We start from the raw sequence: 16,048 nt of genomic DNA on the forward strand, positions 1-16,048 counted from the left end.
TGATATATCACTGCACCTCACAAAGTCTGAAGGATGAATTCAATGCTTTTTATATGCTAGGAAAAACAAATTACTACCATATGGCATTGCCGTAGCACACAAAAGCCTTCCAAAGCCATCCCCACAGTACACAACTAAAGCCTTCCAAAATATCCTAAATCAACTAAAAGACCCAGCAGCCCTAGAAGGGAAAACAGGATTGTACAATGTACGATGCAAATGACTGCAACAGCCACAACATAGGACTAACTCATCCATGAAGAGTAGCCAGAAGACATGATGAGAATTCCTTAATTTCACAAATATGGACAGATTTAACCATAAATTCAGCTGGGAAACTGTGATAATCCTAGACCAAGCCAAATCCAAAAATTCTACAGAATTTCTAGAAGCCCAGAACTCTATAATTACCCGTCAATAGACGCATAGATAGAAACAATATTTGCATACTGTGCAAGAGACCATCAACAAGCCAAAAAGGGAACAAAAAGACCAAAATACCTCATCAGCAATCAAAAGAATTGTTTATGAGGAGGAGGTCCTTAGTTTTTTGCTACCCAGAATCAAGAAGTAAATAATATGGTAATCAATGAATTACCAAGAAGCTAATAGTAAATAGCGCAATCAAAGAATTTCCGAGACTACTCCCAGAACACTACAATATAAACTGAGAGAAACTCCACTCCTTACTAGCACTGATGATGTTACCTAGTTTGGGTAATGAAAATTAGCAAGAAAACTATCAAACTCAGAGAGTACTAAGCCTCCATCTTCTCATTGCAATCCTGAATTACAAATGTTCTTCTTTATTAGAAATAATTTTTATTTTCCCAGTTTTTAATAGTTTAAGGCCTGCATCTTAAATATATTTATTTCACATTACATGCAAATTTAATTCAGAGGACTTAATGCATAGCCTTGTAATGAAACATTCACTAGCTTGTAACCAAGCTAGTGAATACCAGGAACTTAACAATCCTAAATTACATATATTTTCTACTATTGGTAACAGGATATTTCTGGATATTTATTCTTAGCAGTGCATTGTTAAGGCCTCTTAAGAGTTACTGTTTTAAATTAACACGTTTCAGCAAAAAAGAAAAAGGTTGTAATAATCCTTTTGAAATCTTTTCTAACATTGTTTTGTCAAGTCTTGCCATATTTTTCTCTCTTGCAATTTTAAATCATTTTTTAAAGAATGTGTTTCTCATATTTCTGGAATCTTCATAATTCTGTATGAGTGAAGGAAAAATATTTCTACCTCACCTTCCACCTTCAGAGCGCTGAAAGGTTATTGAAAAGCAAGAATCACTGAGTTGGAAAGAAATCACTGATAGAACTGTTCCAAGATCATTCTTGGGAAGCATTTCTCCCTCCCCCTCTCCGACTGTCATTAGAGTCCCTGGCTAAGACAAGAATTGAAGCAGGTGAATGTTAATACAGTTTTTGATGTCAGGGCTAGGAGACAGTATCAATAAATGTGGAAAGCCAGATTATCTTTTAAACAGGAAGCACCAAACAAACATGTGGATAAAACTTGCAATGAAAAGATGAAAATCAATAGTAGAAGGTTTTTGATTCTACACTTTGAGGCTAATAAAACCATACAACCAGGATGATGAAGGATTCAAAATGTAAGTCATCAGAAGAATGCTTGAAAGGAAACAAATGCAATCTAAAGAGTTATCACAGGAAATACTTGGCATAACCTTCCTTCTCTCTTTCCAATGGAATAAATGAACACAGCTAACAAAGCATTAATACAGCTAAAATAGTTTTTAATAAAATTATATTTTATATTGTGATGAATATAATAATCGTGCACTATTGACAACAAAACCTTTTGCTGTGACCAGTTGAGCTGTACTGATGTTACAGAAGGACTTGGCAAGGCAGAAGATGCTAGAATGCCAATGGCTGAACTGTTCAAGCAGAGGTTAAATGAACTGATGAAAGCAACGAGCATGCAAATTAAAGGGCGCAAAAAGATCGGGTTAAAGAAAGCAATTAAACCAAGAAATTGTGCGGGGAGGAGGAGACAGTCTAAGAAAAAAATGAAGGAATGGTTCATGTGAATCCTAAACAAAAGCAGTCTTGGTAAGGATTCTAGAATCTTTCTCTAGAAAATGTAAGAAATGAGGAACAGAGAAGACTCACAAAAGGTCAGAAGATTGAAATGGTGCAACAAATGGCTTTTGCTTGTATATTTGAAGTATTAAGACAAGAGTTTCACTATGGATATTTACTGCAAATGACTTGTAGATGCATAATTTCCTGTTGAGTTCAAAGTTATACATAATTACTTTCAATCATCATCATCATCATCATCATCATCATCATCATCATCATCATCATCATCATCATCCCTTTCGCCTACACAACATTGGATAAAATGACCAATTTCTATGTAAAAGAACAGACAAGATTCTCAAAAGTAGTGGTGGGAACACGCCATTTTCTAGGACTCTGAAAGTCGCGGTTCTTGAGGAATGGATATTTTTTTTAATGTAATTGGAAAACAGCTGATATAGGTCATTAGATGATTTAACAATATTTCTCACTGATTAAACACATTAATCACATCATACGTTAACCAGCTCATCAATGCAAGAAAATTTGTGTCACAATCACTTAATTATTATTTATTAATGATCACAAATCTACTCATAATTCAATCATTCACCTGTAATGGCATTCAATAAATTATTCTAATACATAAACAAAGTAAATGAAGTCTCAGTTGGATTCACACATAATTATGCACGTGGGGACTCATCTCTCACGTGCCATAAAAGAGTGAAGTGATGATATGAGAGCAAGGCTAGAAAGTAGAGAGATCAACTCATGACCCCTCCTTAGCCATGAAAGCCAGCTGGATTACTTTAAAGCAGTAATTCTCTCTCAGCCTAACCCATCTAACTATACATTTGATTTATTTATTTATTAATCTATTACAAATAATTTGCACCCACTACAAACTCTTGACAGCTTGATTTACCTGACAAAAATGAAAGTAAATAGAAAGTTCAACTCTGGAAAAGCTAAAGAGCTAGCTTTATTATGTACTACATGACAATTACCAAGTAGCGAGAGTGGAGAACCAGTTTGGGGCTCTAGTTAAGGTGCTGGACTAGAAATTGGAACAGCTTAAGTTTTAGTTTTCCTTTAGGAACAGACACAGACTAGATGGTTTTCTGCAAGTCATTCTTTCTTATTCCAACCCACCATACAGAATTGTTGTTGTGGGGGAAATAGGAAGAGAGAACATTACATTTTATATGCTGCTCTGAGTTGCACAAAATCGAGGGAAGATATAAATCTAGTAAATAAATGAATATGTTAAAGAACAACAAAATTATAGTTCCAGCACTATCTCCAATGTGGTATGCATGATATTTTATTTCTATATTGTAGAACAGATATATACATGAATTGTTCCATGCATCTAAAGCACAGCTGATTTGGTGTATTGTGCCCAGTCAGAAACATTTGTGCTTTAGATATTGTGATGGTACATGTTTGTATTATACTGATGGCAGTGATGTGCGGTGAGGTTTATGGCTGGTGAGGCAAGCGGGCAAAAGCTGCCCTATGTCGGACACAGCAGCAGGGCGTTCAGACACCCCAGCGCTGTGTCTGCCATAGAGGCAGGACGCCTCTATGTCGGACACAGAGGCAGGGCTTTGGTGGGGCTTTCCGAAAGCCCCGCCAAAGCCCCGCCGCTGAGTCTATGTTGGACGAAAGCCAGAAAGCCCCGCCACTGTGTCCGCCATAGAGGCGGGACGCCTCTATGTCAGACACAGCAGCAGGGCTTTCGGAAGGGCTCTACCACACCAAGGGAGAACCCATCTTTCTCCCCTCTCGTACAAAACAGCATCAGAAGGAGAAAGGGGCAGATTATATTAATGAAGACACCCACACTTAAAGTGGTTCCCCTTAGACAGGAAACGGAAAATGATATAAACATGCCTGCTGAATGGTCAGCCACCTCGCTTTAACAGTTTTGGGTTGCCAAATTCAACTCAGACACTTCTCAGCTGAGAGATTTCCTACTGCCCAATAAATGTGTTTATTTATGGGAATGGTTCCAAAACATTAAAAAAAGTGCCAGTCCACACACCAGCAGAGGCGGGTAAAACACACACACACACACACACACACACACACACACACCACACAAATTCCTTACGATATAATTGCTTACAAATTACATTAATTTTGAATTCCTCCTTGTATCTGTCCGCCCCGTGCCAACTCAGTGAAGCGCTAGAAGTGATGTGCCAGTGCCTGGAGGCTGTCAGGGTCTGGATGGGTATGAACAAGCTTGCTCTAAATCCCGACAAGACCGAGTGGCTATTGATGTTCCCTCCCAAAGATTGGCCAAGTATTCCATCTCTCAGGCTGGGGGGTGAAATTATACGCCCCTCAGAGAGGGTTCGCAATTTGGGAATCCTCCTGGATCCGCAGCTGACTCTAGAACACCATTTGTCGGCTGTGACCAGGGGGACCTTTGCCCAGGTTCGCCTGGTGCACCAATTGCGACCCTACCTGGATCGGGAGGCCCTTCAGATAGTCACTCACGCCCTTGTGACCTCAAGACTGGATTACTGTAACACGTTCTACATGGGGCTGCCCTTGAAGAGTGTTCGAAGACTTCAGCTAGTCCAGAACGCAGCCGCGCGAGCGATTGTGGGTGCACCCAGGTACACCCATGTTACACCTATCCTCTGCGAGCTGCACTGGCTACCCATTAGTCTCCGGACTCGCTTCAAGGTGCTAGCCCTACATGGCATCTGACCTGGGTACCTGAGAGACCGCCTCCTGCCAATTACCTCCCATAGACCGATCAGATCGCACAGACTAGGCCTTCTCTGGATCCCATCTGCCAGCCAATGTCAGCCGGCGACTTCCCGGGGGGGGGAGCCTTCTCTGTTGCAGCTCCGGCCCTCTGGAACGAGCTCTCCATGGAGATCCGGACCCTTACTACTCTTCCGGCCTTCCGCAAAGCCACTAAGTCCTGGCTGCTCCGGCAGGCCAGGGGGCTGTTGTAGTATCCAGCCCCATGGTAACTATGAATGTTGTGTATTTTAAATTGTTGTTTTGTCTATTTATCCCCTTCCCCTGTTTATTGTAAGCTGCTCGGAGTCCCTCGGGAGTGGGCAGCATACAAGACCAATAAACTACTACTACTACTCCCCCTCCCTCTGACCCACATACCTTTTCCAGCTGTTTTACAGAGGATTTCAACTCTGCTCTTGTCTGCCAAGATGAAAATGTAAAAATGTAAAAGGAAAAAGGCAAGAGCTGCTGAGGTCAGGCTGGGTTAGCTGCTGCCAGAGTCTCCAACGGATGACTGCATGTCCCTGAGTGATGGCAACAACAGCTGAGACAGGGAGGGAGAAAAGGTGATAGGAACCTCAGAACATGTGTGGAGGTGGGATATGCTGCACTGAGAGATTGATAGTAGTAGCTGGAGGCAGGAGGGAAAGCACTGGGAAGTCTGAGGAGATGAATGAATCTGTAGAATTTGGCATGCTAAGAATCTTTCCTTACTGGCGAGGCCATCTCACTAAGAAACAGGAACATAGACTAGGATACCAATAGCACTTAGACTTATATACCGCTTCACAGGTAGCAGCAGTTTAAAAAAAAAACTGGGAATAGAAGACACTGGAAAATTCAATGGAAAAGAGCCAAGGCAGGAGTTAGTGCACAGCATCCTTGCTCTACTTTCTCATAATATCTGGATTTTGTTTCAGCCAAACCCCATACCACAGAAACATAAATGTTTTTTTTTGTTTTTTTACAGATCTACAAATAATCTACTGAAATAGTTCAATAAATCTTCCAGAATATTATTTGCTTCATGCTTGAAACATTTTCTTAGTGCAGGCCAATGTTGAGTACGGTATAGTTGCTGCAAAGGAAGCCTAATATACAATCAACATATGTTTCTCTCTGTGTGTGCATGTATAAAATTAGAGTGCATAGGGGCTTGAATAAAGGTTCTTTCATTAGTCTATTTATTGAATATTTATTTGCAGTCTCCATAAAATATTAACACCTGTACTGTCCATCCTTGTTGTTGCTATTCCACTAACTCACCTCTTCATTTAGACTTCATCTGCACCATATCCAAGACACATTGGAATAAATGACAAGTCAACCAGAAGTTAGTTTTTCTTTACCTTGCTGCTGTCATCTCTCTTTTAGTAGTGAGATCAGATGAAACAAGAACAACTATAAGATGAAGGCTTAGTAGAGCTGGAAGAATTCAGAAATTGCAGCAGGTAGCCTACTGTGATGTATATCTCGATAGGTGTCCAACAATAAAAGTCCTTGATGCCTGTCTTGGGCATGATTCAAAAAATACCAACTCCTAACTTGTTGACTTAGTCTACATTTCCCACTCTCCAGAAAGAAAAACTGGAGCTCTTCCAATTCAGTTTGAAAGAAAGCAATATATCTGCAGAATCTGTTTGACGAGAATCTGCAGAAAGTACATATGTGAGTGTGGGAACAAGACCCATTCATACAGTACATCAGAGAGGTGAGTACACCCCCTCACATTTTGTAAATATTTAAGTATTTGTTGCCAGCAGTTTAGACATTAATGGTTGTTGTGTTATTTTGAGGGGACAATACATTTACATTGTTATGCAAGCTGAATACTCACTACTTTACATTGTAGTCAAGTGTCATTGCTTCAGTGTTGTCACATGAAAAGATATACTTAAATATTTACAAAATGTGAGGAGATGTACTCACTTCTGTATATATTGTCAGAATATATAGAATATCATACCATTCACTGTCCAGAAAATGTTAAAAAAAATTATCTGCAGCAGGTCAAATCTCACCCCATCACCTATGAATCTCAAGATCCCTCTACTGTTCCTTCTTCACAATTCAGAAAGATAGGGAGGGGCTGGAAACCCTATGCTGCAGTCATGCCAGAAGAAAGGCTGCTTTTCAGTTTCATATTCCTCACTGAAAGGCTGGAATCATTCATTTAAGGAAGAAAAAGAAAAAAGACACAGCTACCAGTTTAGATTTCTCAAGAGAGCAATCTGAAAACCAACCTTCCCTTGTTCTGCAACAACAAGGAGGCAACAATCAGGTATGACAGCAAGAGTAAATTTCAAAACAATCTCTCTAAATTGAACATGCAATGAAATGAAATTTCACAAAAGGGAAAGGAAAAGCTATTAACACTCTCAGAGAAGTCAGATCGATTCAATGCAAAATAGAGTGGGGAGGATTACACAATTCCAGTATGGCTGTTTGGTCATAAAAATTCAGAACAAAAACATCTCTTCCCTATGTGAACTGGGAATCCCACCGCAATTTTACAACACAAAAACTGGAAGTTATTGCACAGTATCATGCAATTGTTGGAAAGAGAATTGTGGCTTTTCTTCTTCTTGCACTTGTAATTATACATAGAAAGAACATTTGAGGTTTGTACTAACTAGAATTTTAAACTTAGCTCTCCAACCCCATCATCCTTTTTTTCCTAGAAGCCAATTAGCGGTCCTACCTGAAACTTTACGGCAAATTTTGTGCCATTGAGAATTAGACCGGAATTTGATCTGAAGAAATGAACCATCCGCTGAATGAGATTTACTCTTACGAGCTTTTGATCATCACTGGATAATATCTAAGGACCAAATTATGCAGAATCAGAAGAAATTTTTTTCCAACTCTTCCTCTTGTTTCTTTTCCAAAACTGCACCTGAAGCTATTATTCTTTCTTAAGAGTATAAACTCTTTGCTGATAGACAAAAAATGGGAAGGGGGGCAGTAATAGAGAAAAGAAACATCATTTCCTCACCCTATTTTTTCTGATAATCATCTTCCAAGGATTATTTTCATTGTTAAAAGGAGAAAAGAGAGCTGTTAAAGAACAGAGGCATCAAACTATATTAAATTGAAAGTAGCTTAAAGGTCAAACCAGATATGACAGGAAGTACATGGACTCCATTCATGTCTAAAACAAAGGTAGTCAGGCTATATATTTCTGAGAAAAATATGCATGCATGATGGAAGCTGAATCTTGTCTTTTTCTTGTCATGTTGGGGAAGAAAACTGCTTGAAGCAAAAGTGTGTTAATGAATACAGGGCAAATAAAATTTCACTTCAACTGTCTGCATATTTTTCCTGCAAAGGTTAATATCACCTATCACATTTCAGATATTATGGAAATAGCCTCATGAAGGACAAATGGCCTTATCTCCCATCCTGTCCCATCCTGTATGGTTAGGTTCAGTTTTAAGCCTTCTCAGATTGCTACTCTTGAACAAAATTTGGATCCAACTCCAAGGTACTTTGCTAGTGTGCTATTAAAAATTCTGATAGACCCAAGCATCTAGATAGCCTCTGTTTGAGAAAGGTTATCTTACTTAAGAATTCAGCTTCCTTGTGATTGCTTTGTTCCATATCCCTGGCTTTCATTTTCTGATTCCAGATCCCTGGCTTATTTTCAACTTTTCATTTTGCACACTACTACCCTGAATGAGTTAATTAGAAATTGAACTAAATGGAAACATTAATGCAACTACCCAACATGCACAGTGATATAACTACATTAAAACATAAAAACTCAACATGTTTATCACTCTTCCTTAGAATGGTTCTATAAAAGAGATCAAGTTACCCCCTTTACAGATAGGATATTCTCAGCTGATATACTTCAAACTTGCTCCAAGACATTCATTAAGTGAGTTCGGACTTTGACAGAGACTTGGAGCCATTTATTTTACTCTTTTCACCACTGTGGCAAACTCAGCACAATTTCTCACCTTAGGCTGTCTAGGTCAGAAAGGGTTCGGCATTAGTGGTAAAGAGCCGTGATGGCACAGTGGTTAGAACACAGTACTGCAGGCTACTTCTGATGACTGACTGCTGCCAGCAATTTGGCAGACTGATTCTCATTGGCTCAAGGTTGATTCAGCCTTCCATCCTTTCAAGGTCGATGAAATGAGGATCCAGATTGTTCGGGGCAATAGGATGACTCTGTAAACTGCTTAGGGAGGGCTAACTAATATTAAACATACATTGGCCATTCTGGTTGACTCTTAAAAAATATGTTTCAAATAAATGTAATAAATACCCCATTTTGAATAATAAGTCTACAAATAATTATATAGTTTCGCATCTATACTTGCAATATTTACTATGTTTCTATTTTACATCACAGTTCTTTAAAAAAATAACTCAAATATAGAACTCTAACATCAATCAGATTGACCCCCAGATCTGTTAGCTATAAAATAAATAACTACTGTTAACTAACATCCCAAAGAAATAAGCTAATCTTAAAGGGCCCGTTAACAGTTTATTGCTATATTAAACTCCATGGACAGCTTCTATTCTCTTATCCAAAACATTGTCCCTAAGCCATATAGTTAATTTTACCATCTATGCCAACTCGATCAGTTCCAGTTGATCATCTTTCATTCATTTTGTAATTTATATTATAATTGAATCTGTTATATTAATACCTTTTTCTATATTTTTCTGATAAGCCTCTGCTTCACAAGTCAACCTCTTTTTCTGTCTCTTTTTCCGCACTTACACAACTTTTTTATTTTTGTTTTGTTGTGTTGTGCTTGTAATTATTGTCTTTTTTGTTCTTGTCGTTTTTTTAACATGCTATCTTTGAAATAAATAAAAAAATATCAAGAAAAAAAGAACATTGATAATTACGGCCACAACACTAAAGCAAAAAGATGACATCCAACCTTTTTCTGTCCTATCAACAGGGATGGAATTCAGCAGGGTCTAACAGGTTCTGGAGAACCAGTAGCAGAAATTATGAGTAGTTTGGTGAACCGGCAAATACCACTTCTAACTGACCCCAGAGAGGGGTAGGAATGGAGATCTTGCAGTATCCTTCCCCTGTCTTGCCCACCAAGCCACACTCACAGAACCGGTAGTAACAAAAATGAAATTTTACCACTGCCTATCAACCCATATTACCCAGATTCAACCAGAATATAACAAACAGAGTCAGTTCTAGAAAATAGCTAGATTCCACAAGGTATCCAGGTTCCACAAAGCTATCAATTGTGGTTCTTTTTGGATGCTGTCCTTCTAGTTCTCAAAAAGAGCAACATTGGTAACAGATATTCTTTGTGCTTAAAGGCATTTTTCAAATGGAAGAATAGGGAGCTGAACTTCAGATGATGGCAGGGGAGAAACTAATATTCTTGCCAGTCTGGCTTCTGTCAAGATGCTACAATATCACAACCCTGAGGCATAAGGGTTACTGCCAAAGTGAGAATTATGGTTCCCCACTGGAGAGGAAATAGTGTAGAATTAACAAGCAGGTGAGAAGAAATTACATCATTATTTGCTGACCTTGTGAGCACAGGTCTGCCTGTTCAAACTTTCCTCAATATGGATTTAGCCTCAAAGATCACAGCCTCACTGAGACCTGTGAATTGAATGGAGGTGTCAGGTAGTATGTGACTTAGAATGTCACTGAGTACCAGCTCCTTCAATTTTTATCTTTGGTTGAAGGATTCTGAGTAGGTCTGTCTTCCTGTTTTCAGTACTATATATATATATATATATATATATATATATATATATATATATATATATATATATATATATATATATATATATATATATATATATATATATATATATATATATATATATATATATATATATATATATATATATATATATATATATATATATATATATATATATATATATATATATATATATATATATATATATATATATATATATTTTCACAAGAAAAAGGGTGGTAGTGCAAAAAGTATAGAGGAAAAGCCTTTATACACAGACTACAGAACCACCACAGCCAACCAAGGATTAGGGATTTCAAGGATGGGTTATGATTCCCAATCCTAAACAATTTTCATTTTCATATCTGATTAGCTACATCCCAGGACCATGTTGTCTCTTCTGCATTATCAAATTGCTTTCAAACCTAGGCATCTCTTAGCCAAGAAAAACTGCAAAGACTAGTTCAAGTTGTTGCCAGGAAGTAAACTGACTCCGAAGTTATACATAGATACACACTGCACATACATACATACATACATACATACATACATACATACATACATACATACATACATACACCTATCGATTAGTTTCAGCCATAATAATCAGATGCTTCTACTTTATAGAATAGAAAATCTGTTATAAAGTCGTATTCAGCCATAAGCATCATCATCAGCCATTCAGTTATGCCCAATCCTTTGCCACTCTGTGGATCCCAACTCTCCATGCCCTCTGTCTCGCACTGTCTCCTTCAGATCAGCCATGGTCATCCCAGCATAGTTTAAAGGTGTCCATCCTTCCCCATCAGCCTTTTTCAGAATTCAAGTTTTGCTAGACATTGGAAAAATTATTGCATTAACTAATCTGCATTTGTTTGTGAGGGTGATGTCTATATTCTTTACGACGTTATTCTGTCATGAATAACTTCATTGTTCTTCCAAGAGCTATCCACCTTCTGATCTTAGGGCTGTAAGTCACCACTTTGATTGATGTTAAAGCCCAAAGGAAGATGAATTCCTTTACTGTTTCTATGATCACCTTGTCCATCCGTACTCTGCCCTATGTGTTCTCTGCAGGTGTTGTTATCTTTGTTTTCTTGATGTCAAGGTACAGTCCATTTTTTTACTATCATCTTTGACTCTCAGGATTAGCTACTCCAGGTCCTCCTTGCTTTCCATGAGCATTGAGATATCATCTGCATATCAGAGGTAGTTGATATTCCTACCATTGATTTTAACCCCAATGGTAGATTCCTCCAAATGTGCATTTCTCATACCTATGTCTGTGTACATGTTGAATAGTAAATGTGACAGGATGCAATCTTCCCGAGTGCCTTTTCCAATTCTGAACCATTTTGTATCTCCATATATAGAGCTTACAGTGGCTGCCTGACCAGAGTACAATAACTGAATGAGCTGGATGTAGTGTGGTGATATTTCCAGTTCTTTGATGCAATTGCATGGTTTGTCATGGTCAACACAGTGGAAGACTTTTGTGTAGTCGATGAAGCACATATAGAGGTCTTCTTGGTATCCCTTTGCTTTTTCCATCATCCAACATAGATTGGCAATATGATCCCAATTCCTCTTCCTTTCCATAATCCATCCTTCTACGTCAGGCAGTTCTCTGTTGGCGGTTGGATTTGAATGTTGCTGAATTATCTTCAAGAGATTTTTACTCATGTTTGGTATAAAGGATATAGATCGGTGGTTAGGACAGTCTTTTGTATAACCTTTCTTAAATATTGGAATAAATAATGACCTTTTCCATTCTTTTAGCCACTAACCAAAATTCAATACACTTTGGTAAAGTGCTGCCAATACTTTTGTTGGCAGTGGTCTCAGCAACTCTGCAGGAATTCTATCACTTCCTGGGGTTTTGCAGTTAGGCAATTGGTTGAGTGCCCGCACTGCTTCCTCCTCCAGGATAGCTGGTTCCATTTCTGGTAGGTCAGTTTCTCCTATATCACAAGCAATGTCACAGTAACTTTAATATTTATGATGGTTCTGAATTCGTGAAAACTCTTGGGGAAGCATATGCATGATTACACCAGATTGTATTTGATGAATAGATTCTGTGGTACATCTGTGTGTGAACTCAACTGATTCTTCCAAAGAGCATTGGAGTAAATCAAAGTGCCATTATGTTCCGTTCACAAAGTCAAAAACACCTACATATAAACTTGTTTTTATATGTGATGTCTTCTGATATTATTCAAACTGCTCTTATTTATGGTCTGAATTGACCAGAAATGTACTATAAGGAAATAATAGAAGTATTTTATATAAACTTGCCTGAAATTGAAGTATCTTGCACAGTGCTACTTCTTAAGAAATTGTTTGAATGTATAGTTTTTTTATTGCTTCTACAGATCTTGAGTATGAAAGTCCCAAATATATTTTTCCCCCAAAAGCAATTGGACTTTTTTGGTGTTTTTTTGGAAAACATTTTGCTTCTCATCCCAGAAGCTGATTGGATGAGAAGAGAAACCATTTTTTAAAATGTTTTTCTTTCTTTTCTATTTTGCTTAAACTTTTTCTTTTTTTTCTTGAACATTGTTTGCTCTTTGCTTTCTTTCTTTTTTTCCCCTTTACATTAGTTTGGATTATTTTTTAACTTTTTTAAGCGTTTCAATAGAATTATTTTTTTAAAAAAAACAATTTAATTTTAACACATGTTCAACCAGATTGTCAAGACAGAGTGTTGACAAATTGTGTAATTGCGAAAGGACTTGTAATAAGCAATAGAAAATAAAATAAAATAAAAAACAATAGCTTCCTCTGAAATGAAAGAGCAGTGATCTTGAAGTCTTAGTGATCTTCATCCATCAAGTAAGTACAACAAATCCCCTTGCTAGATACAGGTAATCTACAACATACAACCACAATTGGGACTAGAAATCTAGTCATAAATCATTGCAGTTGTAAGTCAAGACTGGACCTGGTTTTTCAGCAGTTTTGTGACAGTCATTAATTGAATCATAGCCATTAAATGAATGGGACCATCATTAAACAAAGCCATTCTTCTAAACACTTTAATTTTTTATTAGTACTAAGAGTTTCCAATTTTGGGGGACATACCTCCAATTACCTTTCTGTCATAAAAATCAGATTTCTTCCCTGATTTCTTTGATTACTTTCTGCATTACTTTCAAGCCTATCTAACCTGTTGCAAGTTCTTAAACAGAGCCTGGACCCCTGCTGTGAATTTAATTCACTCCACCATTAAATATAAACTTACATTCACACAAACATTGCAAACATATTCAGGAATAGATGCTTATCACATTTTACTATGAGAGCCTTTGACCTCTTACACATGAAGTTATGGTCCAACAGTAGCAATAGCAAGAGTGTTTTGTGGCCACTGTCACTGTCACATGGGAGTTACACACTGAAACGGGGAAGACTAAGAATAAAAGGGACCAGATTTTTATAAATCAAGTTTATTAAAATTAGATCAATTGAATACAATTATTGCTCCCAGATGCCTTATACTTTCTTATTTCACATAAAAAAATACAGGGATTAGGAAATGTTGATGTGCACCTTTCATCCTCAGAACTTCTGCTCCTCAGTTCACATTTCTTACATTTAAAAAAGAAATGCCCTTTCAGTGATACCCTGTGAATGTTTACATACTGTAATTCTTTTTAACTTTGCTTTCTAATTGAAGAAGTTTTGGAAAGGACATGCTGTTGACTTCAAAATGCTTTCTCCTGCTAATTTTCACATGAATAGATGTTGAGTGCTTTAAAGTAAAAGTCTTTATACCTCCTCTCATTTTACTGTTTTAATGGAAAAACAGGAATTATAATTTTCTTCAGAATAAATATAATTAACAAGTTTATATGTATGGCTGCCCATCTCACAAAAGCTGGGCAGCAAACAATGAAGCCAATGATTTACCAATTTATTATTTACCAATACTTTATTAAAATAATTAATAAAGCAAGGGTCATAAGAGGATTAAAATCAGAAATAGTTGAGTGTGATATAGCTACTGCATGGATTCCTCGCCGTGAGGGGATGCCCAGGCCTGGTGAAACCCACCTGCCCCCCATGTTTTAAGAGCTTTCCCAAAGACTATAAGGGTTGGCACTAACCACATAAAGGGCAATGCTATTTTGAAGAGTGGATACCGAGGCAGAAAAGGCTCGTCTCCTAGGTCCTGCCTTATGGAATTTCTTGGCAGATGGGATTCCATAGCACGCAAGTCTCTGCTGGACTTGATAGGATAGGTAGATGTAATCAAGGAGTAGCAGTCCATCAGATAACCTGGTCCTGTGCTATGTAGAGCTTTAAGGTCAAAAGCAGCACCCTAAATTGGACCCCGAAGCAAACTGGTAACCAACACTGCTCATAGAACATGAGAAGTGTCCTGTAGAGAAACACGCAACTGCCCATGCAGTTACATTTTGCACCAGCTGAAGCTTCTGAATACCTTCTGAAGGCAGCCCCATGTAGAGCACCTTAGAATAGTCCATTCAGGATAGGACCAGGCAGTGACATTAGCATAGTAATTGGCAGAACTGGAGCAGGGGAAACCGTAGCCAGTGTTACTAACAGTCAAAAGGATTGGAATTGCAGGCTAACAACATTCTGGAAAGCTCCTGTGATAGAAGATCTTTTTTTCTGATATGAAGGAGCTTCTGTTGTGAAAGATAACAAAATAGTTTAGTCTTAAGCCTTACCCAGAAAATGGAACAACATAAAATGAATTTTATTGATTTAATATAGATAGACCTCGACTTGTGATCAAAGTTCTGACAGACCTACCAGGGGATAGTTATTACCAGGATTCAAAATTCCAATAGTTGGGCCCCCATCCCCACAATCACATAATTGTGCTTTGGACATTCAGCAACTGGACCACATTTACAGCCATTTGTAGCATCCCAAACACATGGCTATATTTTACGGCAGTTTTGCCAAAAACCAGCATTGACTTACGATTTTTGGCAAACCCAAAGATCATAAACCTGAGTCAGTCACATGACTTACCCACTTTACGACTATCTCAAGTTACGAACCAGGCTCATTACAGTTGCAACTCAAGGACTACCTGTATCGAAGTACTTTTGCTGGGCCCCCTGGCTTGAAACCTTCTATTCATATTACTGCAGAGAGCACAAGATTTCTCAAATTAACTGCTTAAATATATATTAATGTTAGGCTTTATTACTCACATGCCCTCTGTTTGACTTCTGACACACTTGTTTAACATTACACACAAAATTACAATTGGTTTAAATGTAAAGGTTATCAGCCACTTCCTGACACACTGTCCATTGTTGACAGCATCATATTTTAAAAAACAGATCTTTAGTAATTAATATGATTATCCAGAAAATATTACATTATATGAGTTATTTTTATTGTTGCCAAGTCACCATACTTGTAACACATTTCTAAACTGCTTGGGGTCAGAACCCAGAATGAATCCATTCAGACGTATTTGTAGACAGAACAAGCACTATTCTGAAATTGGTTTCAAATTTCTC

The 16,048-nt window shown here is 37.7% G+C and overlaps 1 protein-coding gene across 5 annotated transcripts in view; it reads right to left on the reverse strand.

Moving 5' to 3' along the window:
• LOC106542356 (acid-sensing ion channel 2) overlaps positions 1-16,048 on the reverse strand; it is a 571,660-nt gene that overhangs the window by 165,163 nt on the left and 390,449 nt on the right. The window lies entirely within an intron of this gene.

Source organism: Thamnophis sirtalis, unplaced genomic scaffold, assembly GCF_051295495.1.
Source record: "Thamnophis sirtalis isolate CommonGarterSnake01/CBP01778 unplaced genomic scaffold, rThaSir2_p1.2 scaffold_4, whole genome shotgun sequence".
NCBI classification, from domain to species: domain Eukaryota; kingdom Metazoa; phylum Chordata; class Lepidosauria; order Squamata; family Natricidae; genus Thamnophis; species Thamnophis sirtalis.